Source organism: Gavialis gangeticus, unplaced genomic scaffold, assembly GCF_001723915.1.
Source record: "Gavialis gangeticus isolate Ggan-Ray unplaced genomic scaffold, GavGan_comp1, whole genome shotgun sequence".
NCBI classification, from domain to species: domain Eukaryota; kingdom Metazoa; phylum Chordata; order Crocodylia; family Gavialidae; genus Gavialis; species Gavialis gangeticus.
Genome location: NW_017729033.1, coordinates 43,545,716 through 43,562,046, shown reverse-complemented (window position 1 = coordinate 43,562,046; position 16,331 = coordinate 43,545,716).

Sequence of the window (16,331 nt, the reverse complement as noted above, 5' to 3'; positions counted from 1 at the left end):
CCAAGTGAGGTGGTGCAGGCTCCCACCCTGGGGGTTTTTAAGAGGAGGTTGGATGACCACCTTACTGGGGTCGTTTGACTCCAGTGCTCTTCCTGCCATGGCAGGGGGTCGGTCTAGATGATCTGCTCAGGTCCCTTCCGACCCTAGAAACTATGAAACTATGAAAAACTTTTTGGACATGTGTATGTTCTGTTTATTGATTATAATGTTTTCTTCAGGAAGCTTTTATTCTGAATAAATTATACTTTGCTTTATGAAAGCTGACTGGTCACTAAATAAGCCTGTCATTGCTCCTAAGAAAGAAGGACTACAGGAGTGAAATTAAATAAAGGCAAACCTGTTAAGATATCACAGTGACTCACAGGAATTCACACCCCTGCTGGGCCAGGAACCAGCACTTCTCTCCTTCCTAATGGCTAAAAACCTGAGATCTAAGAGGCGGTCCTCAGGACAGCTGTGAAGAGGTCAAAGATGCAATTAGTTCAGACACTGTAGCAATTTATATTTATTTTTTATAAATAAATATAAACATTTTTTGTCTGACATACTCTGTTGCTTTTTTAATAGTTATAAGATTAAGGGATAAAGAAAGTCCAATATATATGATAAATATGGATTTTTGTAAATCTTTCTATGCCAAATCTCATGAAGTCTTAGCTGTTTTGATTTTCAAATGAAATATCAGCCTTAATTTACCTTCGTGCCTAGAAGGCAAAACTGTTGCAACCATACAAAGCCAGTCACTGAGACATCTATTCCAAGTATGTATGGTGACATCCACTGATGGACCAGAGGAAAAGGGGCGTTAAAAAAAAAAGATCAGAGAAGAGCAAGGAAAATCACCTTCACAGATGGAAGTGTTTCTTTCTTTCTCTTTGATTTTTATCCGAAAAGTATTAAATAAAAATGTTTATCTGCATGGCTTGTCTGAGAGACTACTACAGTGACATGATGCCAGTCTGAAGATAGTCCAGTCACCAGAGAACTTCGAGATGCGATGCCCCGTTTGCATTCTGCTCTTTGTGCATTTCCTGTCCTTGATACCTGAGAAATTGCCACCAGGTCTGGTTGTTCTGTTTGTGCTCTGTCTATTCTTGTGCACTAAATGAAGCACATTAGTGATGCAGGACCAACCATTTCAGTTCCTTTTCTACCACGTATCCAAACATATTTTAGCACATTAATATAGTTTAGAGAGGGAAAAGGACATGTACTGAAATGCAAACAAGAACAACATCTCAAAGGACCCTAGTTACCTCTACTGACTGATAACTTCTCTTTCTTTTTCCATTGCTTGCCCTTGCATATATTCCACTGAAAGAAACTCTCAAGACATAGGCAGTGTGTGCTCAGAGTCTTATTGTAGAACAGAGAGCAGTACTGCCCTTTTAAAAGAAGTATTTGAAGCAGACGCCTATATTAGTGCATACGGCTTAGAGAGCATCTGCTACTCCCGAGAACTGTTTCTATACTCATCCTCCATCTGTGATAAATGCAAGGTGGCTCACACCTCAATGAAATAGGGGTAACCTACATTGTGTTGTAGAAAACTCCTTTTTCCTTTTTTTATTTATTTTAAAATGCATTCCCTCCCCTTCCCCAACCATTTCTGACTTTTTCTCTCCCTCTCTATTCCCTAGATAAGTATAAGTAAGATAAGATGTAGGATAAGCTTTAACATTTTATTTTAAGTAGTAAGTTTTTCTCTCCCCTCTTTGCAACTAAGTGCCCTGCTATTTTGATGTAGATATCTACTGTTTTATATGTGATAATTATTATGTTTTGTATTGATTTTTTTTTACTGCTTTTATATTGCTTGATTACTGTTTTAGGCCTATGTATTTAAGTTAGCATAAGTCATGTCAAGTTTCCATCTTGTAATGTCAAGTCTCCATCTTATCCCCATGCCCAGTTGTGTAACCTATAACTCACACCTACCCCTCCTATGTAACATGGTTCTTGAATGCAAGTGCTTGAGAGACAATGGCAGTAGGTCTAAAAATAGCTCCCTCTGAATGACCGAACCATCAGCACCAATACCTGGATCAATAACCCAGCCCTTGAAACCACCCTCAGCTTTCAAGAAACAAAAGATAAGGCACCAAGGCTGCACATGCTCAGTAAGATCACCTGGAGCCCTCTGGAACAGGACTGACCTTGCCTGGACTGGCCCTCCACAAAGGAGATCAGAGGTAGTCTGCCCCATAAAAGGGTTAGTGAAGACTGACTCCTTGGGCACCCTCTCCAGCACCGTGCCACACCACCTATCCAACCAGAGGCCCTGCCAGCAACTCCCCTCTGGACAACACTTACTGGACAAGGACCACCCCACTCCTCCTTTCCAGCCTAGATAGGTAGCTATTACCCCCCACCCTATCTTCAACAAAGGACTTGGACTCTGTTTCTCTTCCCTACCTGGACTCCAACCCTTCCACTGAGTCTCTTTCTCCTGCTGCCATTGTGAGTGTGTGTGTGTGTGAATCTTCATGGGGCTGTGTAGCATGTTGTCTGTTTAATAAACCTATTATTTGGACCCCTAAGTTGGGTTTTGCTTTACTACGGTTTGGTCTTGCTCCAATCTCTGCTCCTTGCCCCTCTAACTTCTGTCTCATTTCTCCCTCTCCTGCTTCTGGCTCACTGCCACCTCCAACCCCTATCCTGAGCTCCTCTCTGCCTCCAAGCCCCCTGTTTCTTTGCCACTGTCTTATCCCCACTACCTTTTCCTTTTCACCTGAGCAAACAGGTTTCTGCCTCAGTTTCTTTCTTGGCTGTCTCCTCCTTGCCACCAGCCTTTTTTTTTTTCCTTTCCCTTGTACCAGTGACCTCAAGTAACCCTGGGGCCACTTGATCTTAAGTAACCCCAAGCCTCGGATCCTCAGCCAGCTTCTTTCTAGTCCACCGGTTCTAATCCTAATTCTGGCAATTTTCACTCTCTACACTTTAACTCTCTCTCTCTCACCTTAACCTTCCCCCAAGTATCTCAGGTACCCCAAGCACACACACACACTGTACCATCCAAGTTAGGAACTTACCTGTGTGTACGTGTAGGTGAGTTGTATGTGTGTGAACTGGTGAGTGTGTGCGTATATATATATATATATCATTGTGTGCATGATATACAAATTAGTGATCTGGATATGTGTACTGAGTGTTGAGGAAATTGATTTTTGTCTAATTTTTAGTGTGTAGTGTGTATGACCTTGAATTGGTGATAGGTAGGTATGTGTGCTTAGGCTGGTTTGGATGTGTATGTGCCTGAGCTGGTAGAGTGTGTGTGTGTGTGTGCGTGCACCTAATTGATTTGTGTTTTTTGTATATGTGCAATTGTGTCACACCCTCCTGTCTAACAGCACAATATTGAGATACTGAGAGTTGGCCTGATCCCACAAGGGAACAGTATTTACAAGGGAAAGGGGTAAGAGAATACACATGCAGTGTTACCAGGAATGGCTGACATGCTGTAAATTCATGCCTTAGCCATACACTAAGACGCCATTATGAGCTAAACTACACAGACAACATTTTACTGTCATTTCTGGTGTTTTGTTTTGTTTTTTTACTACTACTGGAGACATCTTCATACATCAATAATGGGGATACTTGCAGGAGAAGCAAAAGCTAAGTTGGATCAAGTTGAATGGATATTGTTAGTAAGAAGTAAAAACTGGGTGAGGATGAAAGGCAAGACTAAGATATAAGAAATTCCCTGTCACCCTCTGGAAGTTTACCTATACTAACTCCAAGAGAAAAGAACCAGGTAACTAACTAACATTAAAAATGAATGATGTATAATTGTCAGAAGTAAATTAGACTAGCTACATCAGGGATAGGCAAAATACGGCCCAGAGGCCAGATCCAGCCATGCCCAGTTGGTAGGGCCTCACAGATTACTGAATGGGGATAGACGGGGCATATGCACAAACTTTACATCACTGCTGTCAAACAATTCTAGTTTTGGGTGAATAAAACACATCATACCTACAGCCAACACTCACAGGGACAAACACTCAGAAAAAACCTGAAGGGCATAATCACCAATGGAAAAGTCACAATCCAATGGATGGAGATGGTCATGAATATTAGAATTATTTAATAAGATACATGCTTGCATAATTTGTTGTGTATATGAAAGGAGACAGACTAGATAATTCAATAGATCTTTTAATTCTCTTGTTTGAGTCTTTGAAATAACTGGAGGTATATTGTTATATGATTTCTTTAGGTTTGGCAACTGCTGTTCAATATTGAATGTACTGTTAGTGATCGACTGATATATTTGACCCAAATCTGCTCTCAGTTCTGTGAAAACAACCTTCCACTGAATTAACTGGGAGTTGTACCTGTATACCTAATGATACTGGCCCACAATACATAATAAATACTCTATATCCTTGCTAAAGCCTAGGTCCACAATACATAATAAGTATTCTATAGCTTTGCTAAAGCAATTAATTTAGTTACATAATTTAGTAAATGTTGAATAATTGTTAAGAAAATGTTTACTGAAATTCAATTGTTCAACATTCATCTTCTTGTAAACTGTTGTTACACTTTAATAAGTATTCATAGTATTCAGTATTCATTCAATTAATGTACAATAACTCGTTGGCCAGGTACAGACATTACATTTACCAGGATAGGTGATGTGAAACTGGTTTATACCCGTAACAGAACAGAAGTTTGGCACGCATAGACTGGTTTAAAAATGGCAAAAGCTTTAAGATTTGCCCACACACCCTCTTCCCCTCACCCCTGCCCACCAAAGGGTGAATGTGTGTTCTCTTTGCTACTGAACTAAACTATGCCGCTTACAGAAAACTGCTTAATTTAGATCAATTCCACCTCAGGCTTTTTGAATGTCTGTATCTAGCCATTATGCCTAAGTTAAATCCTTTCTTGGATATTTCATTTAAGTGCAACTAGAAATATCTCTTTCAAAGATTATGTCATAAATCTTATTTTTGGTTCATGTCCTAAATTGCTGATGGCTATGCTGAATTGCCTTTTGCCTGAATATGCCTCTATACTTTGATAAAAATCTAACCAAAGCGTTTGAGGACAAAACAAGAAAGAATAGAATAAATCTGTTATTTAGCTTGTCTGTGATTTCAAGATGACTTATTTGCAAGTCATGAAAGCTTTGAAAGAAAATGACAGAATACAGTTTATAATAAGTAACAAAGTCATGGTCAATTTTAATTTACATCAAATACTAAATCACTACAGATAAAAATTTAATGACATATTTAAAAACATTTAAAATAATTCATTCATTCTCCATTTTTCATTCACGTTTTTTTCTCTCCATTCTTTTTGTTTATTTAACCCTTTGCTTGAACTGAAGTATTAAATTATTGGTAAAATATGCACCTCCCTTTGGCTTACAGTCTAGTGAGCCATACATGGATTTAGAGTTACTTAGCTTTTGCCTTTATATTTAAATCAGGTGTGATTATTTTACATAATAACTGGAGCTGGGCAGAAACAATTTTCCCACCCTAAGGGATTGCAGAAATCTTCCTGTTCCATATTAAGATGAAGCAGACCTACCACAGAACTGCCAGGTGATCAGGATATTCATGTAGGGTGGGTGGAAGACCTAGGTTCAAGTTCCTGCCCTGCCTGATTTGAAGTATGGACTATAGTCATATATCTGAGTACTTCTCTCATACTCCAGGTGAGTACACTGATCAGCAAGCCATAAAACTGGTTAATGCATAGCTTGCTACTATATTTACACAATTCCAAGACAAGGATTTTTTCCCTATTAACATAGAGAAAAAAGGTCCCTCATCTTGAAATCAGGAAGGAGGTGTGGGGGGAACAGGCAGCAGCTCCCACCTAAATTTGGGGGTAGAGCCACAGCTGTTGCCTATCTCCCTCATTTCTGTCCTCCTGCCTGCCCCCACCACTGCCTCTTCCCCCTGGCCCCTATCCTGCAGCCTTTGCTCTCCCACCTGTGGTGCTCCCTGCCCATTACTGCTTACCATTGCTCCAGCTTTGGGAGGCTCCAGCCCCACTCCAGCCTGGGATATGGAGCACATTCTTGCTGTGGCCTCAGTCTGGCCCTGTAACAGTAGTGGCAGTGGCAGTGGCAGCTCTGGCCAGGCCTTGGAGCTTTGGCTGGAGCTGCTATGCTGCTGCCACAGTTACTGGGCCAGGCTAGGGCTGTGCTCCATAATTCAGGTGGGAAAGGGTTGGAGCCTCCAAGGGTAGGAGCAACAGTTAGCAGGTGGAGTAGGTAGGGGGGAGGGACAGAGGTTGCAGTGAGGAGAAAGGAGGCAGAGGGCAAGAGGCAGAGGTCAAGCTTCTTGACCCCCCCATTGCCTGCTCCCCTACCACCCGCCCAACCACCTGCTCTCCCGCTACTATTTTCCCTACTGCAGCACTGCAATAGAAGTCCTCTTAGATGCCTTATAATCTGACCCTTAGTTTTCAATAAGCTAGGTTTTTAATATATAGCTCACCAGCTATTGCATAGTAACACCTCATATAAATAGTTTTAGGCATGCCTTTGTGCAAGGAAGCTTGAAAGTGGAATAATCTACTTCACATTTAGTGCCTACCAAGAGTGTTCACATAGGCAGTTAGTGTGGATTGGATATTTCTCTGCAAATTTAAACTCTGATTTAGTGCATACTAATTTCCCTATATAGAGAGTTCACAAAAACTGATCCTGCAAGCACTTATTAATGACATAAAAGTATTTATACCCTGTTGCCTTAAACAATTCATTTTACAACAAGTTATTATGGTTTTCAGGTAAAAGCTGACACTTACTAGACAGGGGACCAAGGGTACCTCTAAACTGCCATAGCTCTGACCTACTCCCTCCCACAAGCTCCTAAGGCAGCAACATGCCAATGACAACATTCTGAGGTTGTATCCTGTAATCATTATTAAGCATGCCAGAGACTGAGGTCTCAAGAAGGTCCTCTCTGCAGAAGGACACTCTAAAGCAGGGGTGGTCAACCGGGGCATGGGTGTCACTGGTGGCACGGGCAGCCTTTGTGTGTGGCATGAAGCAAATTGGGGAGGGGACAAGCAATACAGTGGCAGATAGTCTGGGAACAGTAAGCAGAGTATTACATCAGACAGGGAATACAAGACAGGAAGCAGGAAGCAGAGCAGCAGATTCGGCAAAGAGCAAAGCAGGGTTGCCAACTGTCTGTAAAGTTACGGGCAGTCAGCAAAAATTCAGGCTAAAAACACCTGACCATGAAGTCCAAAGAAAACCTCCATGACACATTGGTAGTAGTAGATCCTTGGGTCAGAAAGAAACTGGGTTGAAGGACAGACAGCCCACAGCAGTGCCACCTGGTTGTCTGAACAAAGAGGCTTCTCTCAGTGCATTATAGACCTCTTTCCCCAAGCCATATGCTACTGCTGAGTCCCATCAGCTGCCTATAATACTACTGGGTTGCATGTAGAATTCTTTGGGGGTCCATGCTGGAACAGGGGAGGACAGCCAATGGGGGTAAGGCTGAGTGGTGGTGTAGTGAGGGGAGCAGTATGATGTGATCAAAGACAGGGTCAGGGTAAATCCCTAAATTTGAACCCATCCCTTCTAACTGGGGACTAGCTGCAGGATAGGGCCTGGCAGAAAAGTTACATTTAAATTATGTAAAACATTAGTAAAAACATGTGTCAGTGGAAAAGCTGGTTGCCAGTAAAAAGCATTCAGGTTGTCATAAAAAGAAGTATTGAGTTGACAGCCCTGGAGCAAAGTACAGGGAGCAGAAAGCTGAGGATCCAGTAAGGGCAAAGGACTGGAGTGGCATCTGGGGATGGTGCAGGGCTAATTCACGACTGTCAAAAATTTGGCCCCCATTACTCAAGGGTATCTTCACCAGTGTACTTTTGGAATTGGAATGCATATATGCTGGGGTTGTGAGCAAACCATGCTTGGGGTATTCCTAGATGAGACATACTGCCATCATGCTGTAGACTTGTCCCAAGAAAGCTTTTTTGGGGAACTTACCTCTTAAATGATCCTCATTTCAATTTTAGTTTGCAAATTATCTATATTCTATGTACATCTGATGCCCTCTCACTTTTTCTATTAAAATATGTTACATCTGTAATAAAGACTCCTAGACGAATCCCAAAGCATTTTAAATTTTATGCATGAATAATCATTTTGAGTATTGCACCACATTGCTTCTTACATTTATACTTAGAATGATTTAAAACTAGATTCTGGAAAGTATGAAAGCTACATTCCGCAGCTATATCTTCTTACCTTTTCTTTATTATTTAGCATGTGTATCCTTTAATATAGTAACAGATAATGATTTTGAAAGCAAAGTGACTGCCCTCAGCAAAGGTACACTTATAGAAATTTTTGGGTTCGATACCAATAGGCAATTTTTAAACAGGCATATCGGCCAATACTGATCTGATTTCCAACATGCAGCTCTTCAGCTTGAAAAGCTGTGTCCAGCTGGTAAGTCTGGAGTGGTGGAAAGGGAGGGAAGGGATGCGGAGGGAGCAGATCAGGGCCCTGTGGTGAGGGAGGAAATAGGGCTAGGGCTGGGGCATGAGTAAGCACTGCACAGCTGGGGCGGGGAGGAATGCAGGACAGAGCCACAAGCGGCTCACCCATGGAGCAGGGGAGGGAGGGCATGTGCCCCCCGGATCTGTACAGTGTGGGGAGGGCTGCAGCTGCAGGCTAGGGCTGGGGTGGGTATAGGATGGAGGTATGGCTCATTGGGGTAGAGGTGGAAAGGGATGGGGGGCAGCTCCCACTGCTGCGTGAGGATCATCGTGCGCCCATCTGGTGACTCCTGCTGCTGCTCCCACCACTCATGTGGGAGGGCATGGAGGCGGTTGTGTGCCAGCAGCTCTGCCCAGCTGGAAAGAGCCTGGTCTCAGCCCACTCTGCCCCACCCTGTGCAGATCCAGGTGCACACGCTTCCCCCCACCCCCCGTCATGCCCTCCCAGATAAGCAGTGAGAGCAGAGGCAGGAGCCACTAGATGAGCACTGGACAAGCCATGTGCAGTGGTGGGGGCCATCCCCTCCCTTCCCCCACCCCGATGAGCCACATCTCCATCCTGCATCTGCCCTGGCCCTGGCTGGGCAGCCCCTGCCCCAGCCCCTTCCCCAAACCCCAACCCCACACCCTCCCTCATCATGGGGACCCTGATCTGCCCCCCATGCTGCTCCCCCTTCTCCTTCCACCACACCAGACTTACCAGCTGCATGCAGCACTCCATGCTGTCGGGCTGTGCTTCTCACTGCCTATGTGCTGTGCTGCAACTGTGTGCATGCATGCATGGGTATTTATCAGACAGATTATTGGCTGTGCTGGGCCAATTTCCAACACAGAAAATTTTCTTTATGTCAGTGCCAATCTGATATCGGACCAATATATCGGTGCACCTCTAGCCCTCAGTGAATATGAAAAGGTGCTAAGTGCTAAGTTAGTATGTAGTTTAAAATACCCCTTGGGTTGTAGTATGGATTATAGAGAGCAAATATACAGAATGTTTTATAAGGTATTTTTACAAAAGGGTCTACTGCAGAAAATTCAGGAAGAATATAAAATAAAACTAATTTAAACTACATAACAAATATAAAAGGAATATAGAAAATGTCTATAATAAGAAATAAGCTTCATAATTCATTGGAGACTTTGCTGCTTTTTGAGTTATGTGTTCCTTCCATATCTTTCACAAATTGATTTTGTATTTTTTCCTTCTGTTTACTATAAGTTATCTCCTTTGCATGGGTGTGTGTATATATGTGTTTGGACACACATTTATACATATGTTCATATATTTACATATGCAAAAAGCAGCTGTATTCTAGGAGTTTTTCCTCCCTCTTGAATCAGTGTGTTATCGCTTCACCAAACTAACAAATTAAAAACAATTTCCAATTTTCTTTCACAAATACCTAGTGGCTAAATGTTATTAATGCATTTGTCAGAAGGGCACAAATTCAAACATTGCTCAGTTAGGGAAGAAGACTACAACATTGATTGTTTACAATCACTTTTTGTAATCTATATTTTCTTCACGGAGGTGAAAGTTTATCTCATTGTAGAACAACAGTTATAATTTCACCACAACTATTCATCAAAACTGATATTTCAGAGCTGCAAATCATCACTTTCTGAGGCTACAAAGTAAGCAAGCTGTTGACTTTTCCCTCTAATACCCTATTTTAAAAAAAAATAGCTGCCAGCAAGTTATGGGTTTATCTCATATATGTGAGAGTACTTCAATAAATCACTTTTGCCTGCAGCAATCATAGATTATGAGGCTTTTATAATCATGAAATAAGCCCAATAGCCCACTGCTGTTTCCAGAAGATTGAAAATCACTGGGTATTATGTTCTTTGTATGGATGTATGGGTCTCTCGTTTTTCAGGGCTAGTGTTACATTTAGCCATGCTGTCAGTATATGTACCTTGCACATCAGTAATGCTTTCTACAAGTCAGGAAACATTAGGGTGTTTTGTCAACTCACACTATCTTCACTGTGAAAAAATGAAGTTCACTTTAGGTATTTGAACTCTCTCAAAAAGCTTTTTCTCCTCTTTTCTTTTCAGGTACAGTAATCTTGGATAATCTTTTAAAAATAGTGCTTTGAAGTCATTCTGTATCGCAAGAAGCACATGAAAGCCATCCAAACTAAGTCTTCGAAGGGGATTTATCTGAATTCTCCCTCAGAACAATTATTGCAATTAGATATACCACTACCTTTGTATCTTTAACATTACACTATTTGTAGAGCAATGATTAGAAGGAATTTCTTACAGGAAATAGATCTAAAACCCTGCTTTTGATGACATTCTCAGCTAAACAGGTTTTGTGAGCTATAAGCAAGATAATGATGACAGTTATCAAGGTCAGTGTAATTATCAGCTTTCTATATTTGGGTTAGTATTACCCTGGGTCTTATATTCAAACCATCTGCAACTATTGTTTTATAGCTGCCATTCCTTGGAAATGGACTTTGCAGTTTTCCACTGAAAAGTTTAAAAACATTGAGATGTGTTCCAACTTTAATTTCTATTTTAAAAATCCTGTGGTTTGGCTTGATTTGGTTTTCATAACCAAAAGTTGCAGGCTTAAGAAAATAAAGAGAAAGAAGAAACCAAAGAAAATTTGACTTAAAAGCTGTAAATGTGTGAACAGTACTCAGAAATGTAGATTGTAGAACTACATTTAATCCCAGAGAGAGAAAAATGGCTGAAATGAGTGAAAATTCAAAAAGAAGCAGTTGTGTCAGGTTTCTATTTACATTTCTGACACTCCTGAAATTATTCGATAGCTACTTGCTTTCATCTTTACATATCAGCCACCAACTGCTTGTATATGCTGTGTCATAATCACCCTGATAGGAATTTTATTCAAGTGGCATTCATTTCAAATTCTTATGGCCAAGTTCCTGGATATAATAACCATGTTTGTGGGTGATACAAGAATCTTATGTAAACAGTCTTTTAGAACTAGTCAGACATCTTAGCTGGACTAAATCAGTGGAGGTAGCAGTGTGCTGATTCAAAGACATACATCAATGAAAAACATTTCAAAGCCAGAACTAACAGCAACTTCTCTACTAAACAGGTCTTGTGATCTGTGAGTAAAGTGGAATGCAATAACAAAAGACAAGGCCAGTAAAGTAAACTCCGCTTCATTAGACTCTTTGTCATAATGCTATTCAGTTTCAATACAATTAAACTCTTTCTCTCCAGTAACTGATCCGGTTCTGAATTACAGTTCTTTGAGAGTATACTTTTTTCTCTTCCAGATGCCTTGCACATTCTTAGAGTAGCTTCAGTAGAGTCTACAAATAAGCAGCACTTTCAGAAGTCATTGGCATGAACTGATGACATGTTAATGAACTAACCCCTTCCAAGTCAATATAACAGGGTGGACTGAATGTTCCAGGCCTGAAAGTTTAGTTTCCAGGCAATTTAGCATGTGCAATCCCAGCTCCATCAAATCTGCCAACTTCTGTACTATCAGTCACAAATTCAAAACCTTCTGCCTTGTTCATAAGGTAAAGTCATGATAAAACACTTCTTCAGCTACAAAGTAAAAGAAAAGAAATATTCTTTTTTCTCAGTGGTGACAGCTTGTCTCTCTCTATTTTTCATCCAAACAAGTAGAGTACTGTAAATCCTGCCCAGAAGATACAGACTAGAAGAATTAATCAAAGATTTGTTTATGAGCTGTTTGGAGCAGATTAAATGTTGTGTTGACAATACAATTTGCAAATTATCCATCAACATCAACAGAAACATAGCACCTGATCCTGATTTCAAGGGGAGCAGCAAAGCCCAATAAGAGAAGCTAAACCAATGTAGCAATCTACAAACCCCAGCCTCCGGATTTAATCCTTGAAATTATGTATTTGTGTTTACACTGGAATCTCTGTGCAATTACTGAGCCACTTCATCACAGACAAGAAATGTGCATTCTAGAGCTAATCAACAATGAATTTCCTTCACGAATCAGTACAAGTAATAGCATAGGATTTTCCCTAACTCCAATACTTTGCAGAAATCGTGTGCTTAGAGGCCCTCCAGTCCATCTGTCTAGTACTTTGATGTTAGTAAGCAGGCCCTTTTATAAAACATAAACCTTTTATTCAGTCTTTTGAGCTCTATGGGAAGATCTCTCTATGAAAGTTTTTTTTTTTTTCCAGAAAGAAAGAGGCTAAACTATCACTAGGTCACAAACCCTAATTCTTCCTTTTTTCCTTTTCTCTTTCTTTTGCTTTATGTTTTACATTTCTTTTCCTTAATGGAAGCAGTTTGAGACCTTGCACAATACCTGAACAGGACTGGGAATAAATGTAGTTGCCTGAATCACAAACAATGAGGATTGACCCTTGTTCAACAGCTGCAAAGCTACTTTGACACACAGATGCGTTGGGCACCTGAAAAAATAGCTATGCAACTTGGTTTTGGCTAGTGATCATACTCAGAAGCAATCCAGATTGGCCAGCTAGCTATGCACACATCTCTAGAATAAGCTCCACTGTGATCCAGGTTATTACTCGGAGAAATGTGAAGTCTACCTACATTTCTAGTTTCCCTAGGAGACACAGAGCATACTTAATAGATATTTAATGCTGTCAGCATGCATTCAATTCCGTACAAAAACCTCTCTGGTACTAGTGGCCCAATGATGAGACTACTCATCCAGGAAGTGGGAAACCTGGATTCTAAGCCCTCCTCTGTCTAGAACTGCATAAACAATGGAGGAAGCAAGAAAGAAAAAGCTTGCCTCTGCAGATCAGTAAGTCTGGCAACCCACTGGTAACAGAGAGTGTGAAGCTACAGCCCCTGCTGGTGAGGTCGTTTGTGCATGTTGTATTAGCTATTCATGGGTTACATCATCAGAAATAGCTCTGGCAGCATAGATGGGAACCCTACCCATGTGTAGATGAAACAAGAGGTGTGTCTGCATGACACTTCAAAGCGGGCTAAATGCTTTTGCACCGCTTTAATGGTGTTGGCGTTTGCACGCCTCGGCAGCATATTGCGCCTTAATTCCAGCCGCTGTAGGAAATTCAGTGGCGTAATGTGCCTTAAATGACTTGGGGCACAGCAAACTAAAACTCCTTTGAGGGGGGCCACCACTGCCAAGGAGGGAAGCACCAGTGTCCCTCCTCTGCAGCCCAGGGACCGCTCCACCCATGGCAGTTCACCTTCCCCTCCCCACCAGAGAGACAGGTAAGTCAGCAGGGTGTGTGAATGACACGGGGGTCTGATCAGCCTTAAATTGAAGCAGTGTTTTTTAAAACCCATCACTTCAATTTACGGCCCCTGTTTCGTCTACACATGCCTGACTTCCTCCTTCTGCAAGGGTGGGGGCTTCATAATGGACTACTGAAACATGTTCCCCTTGCCTGCTTTCTGCCATTGTCAGTCTTGCAATTTTGGCTGCCCAGTGGCCCAGTTCAAATAGGAAATATACAGTGTATGCCCATCCAGTTTATTATTCTAGAGTCTGGTGGCTATGGCACCCTTCTTAGAAGTAAGACGTATGTGCATGAATCCCTTCCAGTAGAGGGGAATTTTATAACACAATATCCTTGGGTTTTTCTTTGGCATTTGGTAGTCTTGGTACTTCCTAGATGAATACTCTAACACTAGTCTTTTGGGAAAGGGCGAGCCACCACTACCACTCTTAGTACTCCTTGCCTTCTGTTCAAGAGTGTTCAAGGGGGATATATTTTATACTGAAGTCAATGTTGCCTTCATTGACATGTCCTTGTTCAAGTACCTGCCTCCGTTCTAGGTACTCTGAATTTTGGGATGGCAGAAACATCTTCAGGGCAGCCCTCAGTCAGACTCCCCAGTTCAGAGGAAGAGCAGGGGTTCAGGCACTACCAGGGCATAGCACTTCCTACTGGCTAGCTCTAAGCACCTCGGCATTCTGGATCAAAGTAGAGAGGCATCTCTCACCCAATTAAGTTCATAGGAATCCTAGACATTTAGCTCTGTATATATGATCAAATTTCTGTTGCAGGACACCTATATTTAGATGTTGCAGTGCTGTAATGAAGATGCCTGCATGCTTTATTTGGGTTAAATTATTTAATATTTGTAAAATGCTCGTTAACATTCTAACTAGAATATGCTATGGACCATATCCTCAGATGGCATAAATTGTCAGAGACTTATAGTAATCAAGGAAGTGAATGGGATTATGTGGATTTTCAGTGTGGATATGGGTGCAAAATATTCAAGGGCAAGAAGAAACGAAAAAAAATGAAGTCCAGATGATTGAGTGATATCTTGATTTTCTTGACATTCCTATAAACAACATAAAACCTTTTAAAAGCACTAGACCTTCAGTCTTTTGTGACACTTCACAGATTGAGTCATATAGGAGATGCGGTATTTTTCATTGTTTAAACTGATTCATTTGCATGTGTAGAGTAATCCTATTCTACACAATATTTAAATTGTGAATAATAAGACCTTTCTTCACATTACTGGCAATGTATGGTTAAGTCCCAGCGTACAAAATAAGCCATGCAAAATAATGATGCAAATGATTTCATTAAGTTATTAGATTCCATGAGATTAATATTAACAACTGACATTGCCCCATATAACAATAGAAGCTTTTCATTGGTACAGCTAGTTTTAAAATACAGTGTTGTTGTGTCAGTCTTATCATATAGTACCAGATGAGAGTAATAAGAAAAGCACTTTCTTCATCCAACAGCTGGAAACCCCAGCTTTGTAGATAAGAGAGGTTGTGTTAGTTGTGACAAAAACTGAAATGTCTTGAAAAATTTTCCAGGAATAATGGGATCTTCATGGAAATGCAAAGGCCAATTTAACATATTTGTAGAGGCATTAATCTTATGTTTTAAGCTCATCTTTATAAAATGTAGACCTAATACATGCTTGCTGTAACTTACATTTTCTTTCTGAGTTTTGAATAATCGTATGTGGCAATTCTTTGTCATTAGACAAAATTACATGAAATAGTCAAAACAGTAAAAAACCTGGATCAGACCAGAGATATTTTTTAGACCAGAATATTGTTATTCTGAAACATAGGATTAAAATGTGGGGCTTCCCTTGATATGAACAATTTTGAAGGAGGTAAATGTGATGGGACAAATTTCTCTAAAGAACATTCTAAATCCTATTTTTAGTGATTTTATTTAAAGAGGGAACAATTGCTAAATTTTCAATAGTTTCATAGGGCCATGAGCCAGTGTAGTATGAAATCTTTGAGAATGTGATCATATCTATCGAAACCTAATCTGGAGTAGCAGTAGGATGGTGGAAACTAGGGGTGTGCGAAGCGGGCCCTATTCGATTCAGATTCGACACAAATCAGGGACAGTGATTTGATTCATTGATTTGGATCACTGTCCCTGATTCAATTTGGCTGAATCCAAATTTGAAGATTCAATGCTGATTTGGAGAATCGATGATTTGGACATAGACACAGATTTAAATGTTTTTTCTTTATACCTTGAGGTACCAATGTGGCTTGTGAATGCTGGGGTGGATGGAGCATCCCACAGGAATGCAGGGGTCCTCCTCGCATGCTCAGCAGCGAACCTGGAAATGGACTGGAAGTACTTCTGGTCCACTGAGGAGCGCATAGGCCCCCCCCATGCTCCCCAACTCCATGATTGGCCATGGGGGTACCCCAGGTGCCCCCCCAGACCCAAAAGGCACCAGCTGGGGGAGGGGTGCAGGGTGGCTCCCCCATGCGCTCCCCAGCGGACCCTGAAGTGCTTCTGGTCCACTTCTGGGTCTGCTGCCAAGCATGCTGGGGAGCCCCACACACTTCTGTGGGGCACTTCATGCACCCCAGCATCGCAGCATTCACAAGC